The sequence below is a fragment of the Ixodes scapularis genome, unplaced genomic scaffold, assembly GCF_016920785.2.
Source record: "Ixodes scapularis isolate PalLabHiFi unplaced genomic scaffold, ASM1692078v2 PGA_scaffold11__112_contigs__length_91849675, whole genome shotgun sequence".
NCBI classification, from domain to species: domain Eukaryota; kingdom Metazoa; phylum Arthropoda; class Arachnida; order Ixodida; family Ixodidae; genus Ixodes; species Ixodes scapularis.
The window spans coordinates 89,690,420-89,699,700 of record NW_024609837.1 but is presented as its reverse complement, the minus strand read 5'-3'; the positions used below and the strand labels follow the sequence as shown (position 1 = coordinate 89,699,700).

Here is a 9,281-nt window from a genome sequence, read left to right as displayed (position 1 = left end):
GCTTCAACGCCAATGTTGCCATAGCAATGGCAATGTGTGTAGAATCTGGTCGCAGTCACACATAGCCACAGCTGAGGAGGGCTGTGAACCCAACTTGAGCATCATGTATCGTTGTCAATAAGCGAAACAAGGTCTCGCCAGAGACACGTCTACGCAAGTGTGCTGAGGCACAGCGATAGCGAAGTGCCTAGGACACTTCGGAAACATGTTTGTTGGAAGTTAGACAGGCAAGTAGCAACAAGAGGACCATTGAAGTGGATGAAACGGTTCAAGAGAGGTCACTTCGGCTGCAACGCAAGCAGGACGCCAAACATACAAGGACGTCTTGCAATACTGAAGAAGAGATGCAAATTCGAGTACAGCGAGATTGAGACTTAGAGCAATCAAGGACATCTCGTAAAACTGAAGAGGGTCAACTTCATTTACAATGCGATCGAGACACCAAGGAGGAGAGTATGTGTCTTGAAATTGAAAAGGGACAACTTCGGCTACAGCACAATCAAGACCAGGAGTGGCCAAGCTGCGGCTCTTTGCGTGTTAAAGTGCGGCTTGCGGTCTGCTTTCATAGAGCGTACCTACCCTCCGGATCTCTGTATCAGAATAGCAAGCAATTAAAAAAAATGTCTATACAAATAGCCCTGACCAGCCATAATGAATGGACACAATTACTCATGAAGCGAACAAAATGCAAGATATTCCTGAGCATAACCGAGCAATTTTACCCACAATTACTGCCCACTGGGGCCATATGTTGGGCTTTTGTGTCCTATTTTCCAAAGGTAATGAAAGTGAAGTCTGCAGCCGATTTGAAAAAGGGGCACAAAAGACCAACATAAGGCCCCTGGTTCTGAACAGAGTTGAAGAATGAGGTAATAAAACAGCCTAAGGCGCACATATACCTCGAACTTTGAGTTCAAAATCATGGGGATGGCCATGTGCTTTTTCTTCAAGGCTGCAATCAGTTCATCTCGTGTCTCTGTAAAAAAAAACAAAAAAACATGCACATTGAATTACGTCTCAAAGTCCTTGCGTTTGTCCCCCTTCCCCATCCCCCCCCCCCCCCCTTGTATCCGGGTTTATAACTGTGGCCGTTCACCAGCTAGCCTGCGCTATAACTCTTATTTCACAAGTCTTTTCCTTGAAACTTTTACAAATTAAATGCACCACCTAGTCGAACTTACCTGGTAACTTTGTCGTAGCTTACACAGCCGGCGTGTTACGATTTATTTTAAATGTCGCGGCTGCCATCTGGACCACCCTGTAGTTCAACAATGTAAAACCCCTTGCTTTCGTCACCCAGTTCTTTGAAAATCGGGCGCAGGGTCATATTCGTGCCTACCCAATTTCGCGAATTCTAGACGCCGGAACGGGGGACGCCAGAACGGGAGCCCACCAAATTTTCGCTTTCCACGTATCCCTAAATTTCGCTTATTTTAAGAACGCGTGAAATTCCCCAAAAATTCGGGGGTCGCGAGCATTAACGGTTAGCAGTAAACGTCGTCCTTCGAGGCCGTAATGCATAGAAAACTTCTTACCACAAAGGATCTGGATCTTCGCTTTATGGTAGCCCTCCCCGGCGCACGCTCCAGTGGACTTCCAATAGACGCTCTTCAGAACGTCGGGGTCTACACTCGCCGGCTTAAACTTCTTTATGCAGTTCACACTAACAATAGCCTTAGCGCAATCAAGGTAAATAACGTAAGCGTAAAACATGTCGACTCCAATGCTCCGGTCGAGATAACCCGAACGTGTCTTCGGCTGCTTTGGTCCAGACACTGATCGCAATGGTCCAGAGCTGCCAGAGCGTCCAGAGCACTGGCCAGCTGGCGTGGGTGGCGTGGTACGTAAAGGTTGGACTGGATTGAACTAACATTCCCTGCCTTGGTTTATATTAATACTAATATTACTCATATAATTTTAAAACGTTTAAAACGATCAAAAGAATTTACCATGTTTAGTTTATTTGTTGTTAAAAAAAAACATTGTTTGTCCGGCGTTGGTGTCTGGCTTGCAGCTATGAAAGCCAATCCAATCCGATCTGAAATAAACCGAAACCAAGGTAATTTTTGCTGAAATTCGGAGAATATTTGAGTGGGCTTTTTTCCAGTAGGTATCAAACTGATATCGGTCATATGTGAGAAACAAAATTGTACAGGCGGCCGCAGTACAGGTGGTACAGGGCTCCAAACTATACAAATAAAAAAAAACTCCCGTTTATCTCGGTTTCGCTTTCCATGACTTTGGCTCTTTCAGAAAAAACAAATCGTATATGCGTGTTTTTCGTGCTCAAGGTGTGACGAGTGCTAGTTGCTAGTCGGGTATATTCGAGGCCACGACAATGGAATAAGCGCCCAAGAGAAAGCGTAGGAAGAACTGTTTAGAAAAGGGTGAGCCGTTCATAATTCCGAGTTCAACTAAATGCCGCAACCGGACCGAGCGAGGTCGTTGCCTGGAAGGAAGCAGTGCGCCCGGCGGCGAGGCTTCACCTTCTCCTTCTACGTCTGGATACGGGCAGCCCACATTGTCCCCTTCCGACGACCCTGCCGAAGAACTCAATGACCAACTCGAAACTGGTGCTTGCTTTGTTGAGTCATTAGATGAATGGAGCAACATGGAGACATAACTTGATCATGGCGATTCCTGCCAGCAGGACATCATCAATGAAGAACATGACGTTCCCGGCAGTGTGTCGCCCCCCGCTTACGATGAAGCACAACGTCTCGCCGACAGCTTTGCGGAATACGGCAATTCCACACTACCTCACTCAACGACAACCAAAGCAGAGGCTGTTGCCCTCATTATGTCCTTCCTGATGTCGGAAAACTTGACTTGGTCAGCGCTGGACAAACTACTGCGTATGGTAAACGCAATGTTCGGTGTTGGAAGTGACGTGCTTCCGCGGAGCAAGTACCTATTCCGGAAGCTTTGAGCGCCCAAAACTGAACGTGTGGTAAAGTACCATACTACTCTAAAGCCTGCGGATCGTTGCTTGATTCAAGCGAGCATCAAAGCACCCAAGTCTGTGGTAAGGGTGCAATGGCATGCGATCTTGCAAAGGCCAAAAGCGATGGTTGCTTTTTCATCACAATGGGTTTCCAACATCAAATACAGCAGATAATAAGTGAAACAAATCAAGTGCTTTACGAAAACTTGGTTAAGCTCAGGGAAGAAGCCCAGGCACCCTCTGATATCATTCGGGACATTACAAGCGAAGCAGCTTACAAGCACCTCCAGCAGACGGGTGTGCTTGAGTGGACTGACCTAACTATCACGTTTAATACGGACGGCAGCCCATTGTACAAGTCTTCAAAATCCTGCGTCTGGCCAATCCAGCTTATTATCCATGAGCTTCCATTAACCGTCTGGTTCGACCACTGTGCCCTGGTAGGACTTCGGTTTGGCTCAAACCGCCCGGACATGGGCCTCTTTATGACAAAGTTTGTTGACGAAGTGACGTCTCTCGACACCGTAACCTGGCAGAACGACTCCACTGTCATGACTTCCAAGGTCCACGCTCTATGCTGCTGCGTGGACGCGCCAACGCGGGCTGAAGTTAGCAACCACACCCACTTCAATGGGTACTTCGGGTGCCCCTGGTGCTTGGCTAGTGGTGAGCACATGGGGGGTAAGTCTCTTGTTGTTACGTTCTGTACACTGTTTGCTTCTCTTTTCCTGTTGGTCGCGCTCATTGCTTTTGGACTCTATTTAAATCTGCCAAGTCAAACTCTGCTGCTTTTGGTTTACACTTTTAGGAAGCCTGCGTTATCGAGGCGCTGTACCAGATGAAGAGAGGACACCTTAAGGAGGTGCTGAGAGACATGAAGCTGGCCCTGCAGAGTGGGGTGTCAGTCAACGGGGTCAAGGGACCTTCTCCTCTCGCCACCCTGCCCAACTCCGACCTGGTGTGGGGTTTCAATGTAGACTGCATGCATTGCGTCTTGTTAGGCGTCGCTCGTCAGTTCACGGAGTATTTGCTCAACTCAACTAACTGCCACGAGCACTTCTACATTGGTAAGTTTCATATAAACATATCTAGCGTGCGAGTTGCGCGCTAAATGAAAAAACTTTTGAGCGGAGATACTGTACTACTCGGACGCAAATCCCGCAGTAATTGTGAATCAGAATTTATTTTCACAAATTTAAAAACAATTGCAGCTTATCAGAAATTATTTTACGTGCATGGGTGACAGTCCATCAGATAAGATATATTAACACTGAAGTAAAACAAATAGGAGATACACACGAACTATATTTATTTTGCATGGTTTGTCTTTGCCACCATATATCCACAAAAGGGAAGTGTTATCATGGCCATTGGTTACATTCCTATTAGGTCTGGTGTAGCAGATTATGCTGTACCCTACATATCCCTCTGTTTTTGCAGCATCTACCAAAAGGCAGAGACTTTAGTTATAACCGTTTCATGCAAGCACATGGGAACAAGATGTACAGCCCTGGACGATGTAAGCTAAAATGATCTAGTGGTATCAATGGTCTCTTCCTGAAAGGAGAAGTTGAAATAGAGCTTGGCAGCACTGCAACTCGGCATATCATTTTAACAGAGAATTTGTTGATCGGCTGGCTTGAAGCATTTCCGGTGACATCCACATGAGGCACTCTTATTACGCAAGCGGTGTGATGTGCTTTCTTTGTACAAGGGAAGTGCATCACTCAAAATCATCTTCAAGTTTAAAAAGCTTTAAGATCGATGGGAACCGGGACACCACCCATCGGGTTGTGAATTGGACATTATACCAACCTAGTTAACCAGGAATTTGTCCAACGCGAGTCTGGATAGTCAACCTCTAGCTGCGAATGTTAGTCACGTTCCCAAATCACTCTCTAATGTAAAACACGCAAAGGTTTTGAACCTCGGCATTGAAAACCTGCTGGCATCCAGCTTGGTGTCTAAGCTCAACTGCCAGCTGTGCATCTCGAGCATTTGTTTACAGCCAGTATCCACCAAAGACGATGCATGCTTAGCTGCCTCGTCATTATGCGCTTTCTGCACTTTCTTTATCATGCCTGTTGATTGGAGTGCTCCTTTTTATGTATTTCTGCGTACTCGCCCACAAAAAAATACATTTTGGTACATTTGTGCCCAATATATGTGTTGCTTTGTCGGGGTTGCCATGTGATAAGAGGTGCCACCGTAGGTTTCATTTCACTGGAAGCTTAAGCGTAGGAGAAGCTACGAGAGCTAGCTCCACTCCTTGGAAGTGTCTGTCAGCTACGCACAAGGGCTCATGCAGTGCAAGACTCATTCAGGGCGACATGCAAACACGTGTAGCTTCTGCCTCACTCGCATTCATGCTAAAACCGTGGCTGAAACACCGCTTAGGTAGACGACTCTGGCTAGGCGCAGGCTTTAGATGCATTCTGCAGGGTTGCAAAGACAGCTACATCTTTGACAGGGCTTGCTCGAATTTGCTCAGATTGTTGGAGCAAGAAAGTGGAAAGGGGAAAGGTAGGGAGACTTAAAGTGCAGGGGGTCAAAACTGGGGTGCTCCTCTGAAATAACTCCGCATTTCACCCCACTCGAGTACTACTTTTGGCGGCTATCTCTTCGAGATTATCCATGACGACGTTTGCATCCACAAAATCCGCGCGAAGTTTGTTTTCTGCCACACATTCTGTGTTACCAGTGCCGTTATCACAAGAATGCAATAAAGGTGCTAATTTTTTTTTGTTTTTGGATTCACCTGGATGCACTTTGCCTTTAAGTTTTTCCTACTGCCTGCTCATGCTTATCTCTAGCTTCATTATGTAGGTGCAAGATATTGCTTCAGCTAGAGCAGTGTTTGTATGGTCAGGCTCATTCAGCTTGCACTGAGGTCACATTCTCGTCTGCATGCCCTTTCTCGCAGTACTTCAACTCCTTATTGCGAGTCTCTCAGTCATTGGTGTTCATTTCTGCCTATGTTGTTTAAGACTCTAAAACACGACATATTTGGCACGAATAAGCAATTGTTGATCATGATGAATTACCCTGATGCTGGTGAGAAAAGAAAGCTTCGAAAAGTGAAAGGAAAAAGGGGTCGGTGGCCTAGCTAGCTTGTACTACTCAACCTTTGTTTTATAAAATCACTGCTTCATCTTTGCAGCTTTAATGACTATCCGATTTCTTTCGCAGGTAGCCCATCCGTGGTGGCAGACGTCAACCAGCGACTCCTGAGCATTCGGCCACCACACTGTGTGACTCGTCTTCCCCGACCTGTTGGCGACAGGAACTTTTGGAAGGTCAGAGAATGGAGGCAGTGGTTGCTCTTTTACTACCCCCCATGTACTCTCGGCATTTTGTGACAACTCTACTGGAACAATCTCTGGTGCCTGGTGGGGGCCATTCACATCCTTCTGTCGGAGGAACTTTCCCAAGGACAGCTCAAGCATGCTAGTAAGCAGTCCGCTTTTACGACAGAGGCCGTATGTGCCTTGTAATCCCAGCCGATTTGTGGTTTGTATGACTGTGTGCTTGTTGTCATGACCAGTTGGGTTGCTAGGCATCAGCAAACTTCAACTGTAACGGTGTTGGTTTAAAGACGTGATGACTTCATGCTTCCACTGTGCTCAGTGAACATACCATATGCATACCTGCCAAGTTTTACGATTTTACCGTGAAGTGCCCACTTTCTAGCGGGCACTTCAAGTAGAAGGTAGGGAACACATAAAAATGAAGCCTTTTGGTGTAACCCAGAATGGTTGTCGGCATTTTATAATGAGGCAAGTCTTTTAGGTAAATGATGGTTCCGTACTATCACGATTCATCAAAACATGAACAGGGGACCGCGTGGCTTTCAGTATGCGCTCACACACACTGCAATGTTCAAGACATATCCAAGTTGGAGATGAATCCTGGTATACCCTTGGTGTTACTGTGCATGTGCACTATTCGCTAGCCGGTCAACAGGCTGTGCAGCATTCACTGAAAGCCACGTGCTCCGTAGTCCGTATTTCAATGGGTCGCAATAGTACAGATTGTGTCAAACTTGTCTAAAGCAAATGCTAATGTTGAAAAAACAGCGCGACTAAGACGAGGACACAGAGACGAAGAAAACACAAGACAAAGCGCTGACTATCAACTGGTTTGTATTACACACTAAGGAAGAATGACAATGATATGAAAAACATGGAGTCAAATGTTCGCGCGCTTGCTTGGCGCCTCGTGAAATATGTCCCTTTCTTCTTTTTTCCCCGATCGTAGATTGGTTTTCTTCTTTCTTTCCTCGGGAGCTTTTGTCACCCTGAATCCAAAAACTTCATCTCGCTGGGAGTTAGAGTCACCGATGGTTGGCTCACACACGAACTGTTGTTCTTCGTGATGTGGTAGGCTTCTATCATTTCTCGACATGTTTGGTCGCGGTGTTGAAACAATATACTGGTGTTTTCAAAGCGTGGTTCGCAACCGCAATCTCTGCAATCTATCGCTAGATGCGAATTAGCGGTGCCCTTCAAGGAGCTATGGTGCTCTCTTAGTCTGATGTTTAAGCACCGGCCAGTCTGCCCGATATACCAGTGCCCACAAGAGAAGGGAATGCGGTAAACCACTCCTTTTACACACGACACGAACTGCATCCCATGCTTTACCTTACATGTGTTATATTCTGATCTTGCTTTACCCTCCTTGCGTGCAGGTACAGCAGAACATAATCTACTTAGTTTGTTTTGAGCTGAAAAAACAACGTTCACTTCGTATCTGGACGCGACGTTTTTAAGTCCGTGTGAAATGCGGTGAAGATAAGGAATGACTGAAACTTTCTTTTTTTCTTTTTTAACTGGTTCTTCTAGCATGGAATTGGAACTATTCTTTACGATTTTTATTAAACTATCGCATGCTGATGAAATAATCGAGTCTGGGTATCCTGACAAACTAGGCTTAGCAAATGCTAAGCCTAGTTTGTGCTAATATTGTTTTGTTTCTGTTGGCTGGTACATAGTTTTGTAATAGTACTGAGTTTTTCTGGCTTCTTTGTCCCATTACGGTCTCATTACCTTGAATGGACCTGTTGCAATATGTACAGCGCCACGACGGCAGGGAATTTCGGGTACCCTCGGTACAGATCAGGTGCTTTCTCGTTTTGCCACCGCGACAGCGCGCGCGTCACGGTAGCTATTGCCAGCAGCTGTTTTAGCCGTCCGCCGGAACGTTGTACGTCGTTGGCGGCGTACTGCATCTGTGGCAGCGTATACGCATTGCGAAAGGTGATTTGAACACGTTATTGGTCCTTTTGTTTTTGTTCAATATTTATATAAATGACATATTAAATATGTCCATCCATATACTCTGTTGTTTATGCTGATGACGCAAGCCTATTTTTAAACGGTGATAATGCCTCGGATCTTATAGATGATGCAAATGAAACCCTGAAAAAGCTTCATATTTGGAGTAAACATAATGCTTTAAAAATAAATGCGAATAAAACGAAGGCAGTCTTGTTTCGACCAAAAAATAGGCGTGTCAATATTACTAAGAATACTTTTTTTTAAATTCTACTCAAATTGAAATTGTTCCCAAGTTTAAAACATTAGGTGTTGTTTTTCAAGAAAACCTATCATGGGATGACCATATCAATTATATTATATCTAAGCTATCTAGTATAGTTGGTCTTGTATATCGTAATAAACACATCTTACCACTCAGAACAAAGTTAATTTTATACAATTCATTATTCTATTCATATTTAAATTATGGTCATCTCATATGGGGCACCACAACCTATACCAACCTTCAGAAAATATACATGTTGCAAAAAAAGATACTAAGAAGTATATGTAATGTTGACATTGAATATCCAGTTAGTGGCGTTTTTGGTCAAATCGGTATAATAAAAGTTTTTGACTTATATAAATATCGCTTATGTGCAAAATATATTATGGAAAAAAATCTACCCCAGCGTAACCTAGAAAACCTAGCGAACCTAAAACAAAAAGTATATACGTATCCAACACGGTCTAAGGAACCCTGGGAAGTACCATTTTCTAGAACTAATTACGGCAATCAAACTATCGCATATACTTTGCCAAATATCCTTAATCACCTGACTAGGCCAGATATAGATATCAACAGTACATCGGAGAGCATTTTAAGGGAGTATTTTATTTCAAACTTTATTATCCACAATGACCCCTGATTATATTGCGCTTAGTTAGAATGCACTGTGTGTTTGTTGATTCAATGTGTTATTGCTCTGTAAAACGCTGTTTCTTTTGTGTGATGATTTTTTATTTTGTTTATGAATTTGTAATAGTTTCATTGTATAATTCCTCTGGTGCCTGCTTTGCGA

At 44.5% G+C, this 9,281-nt stretch overlaps 1 long non-coding RNA gene across 1 annotated transcript; it reads right to left on the bottom strand.

The window, feature by feature from the left end:
- Positions 1–899: 899 nt before the first annotated feature.
- Positions 900–1,581, bottom strand: LOC120848166. Its single transcript, XR_005717594.1, has 2 exons — positions 1,536–1,581; positions 900–976 (listed from the first exon to the last, which is right to left on the bottom strand). It is a non-coding gene; the product is annotated as an uncharacterized LOC120848166 (long non-coding RNA).
- Between the last annotated feature and the right edge of the window lie 7,700 nt (positions 1,582–9,281).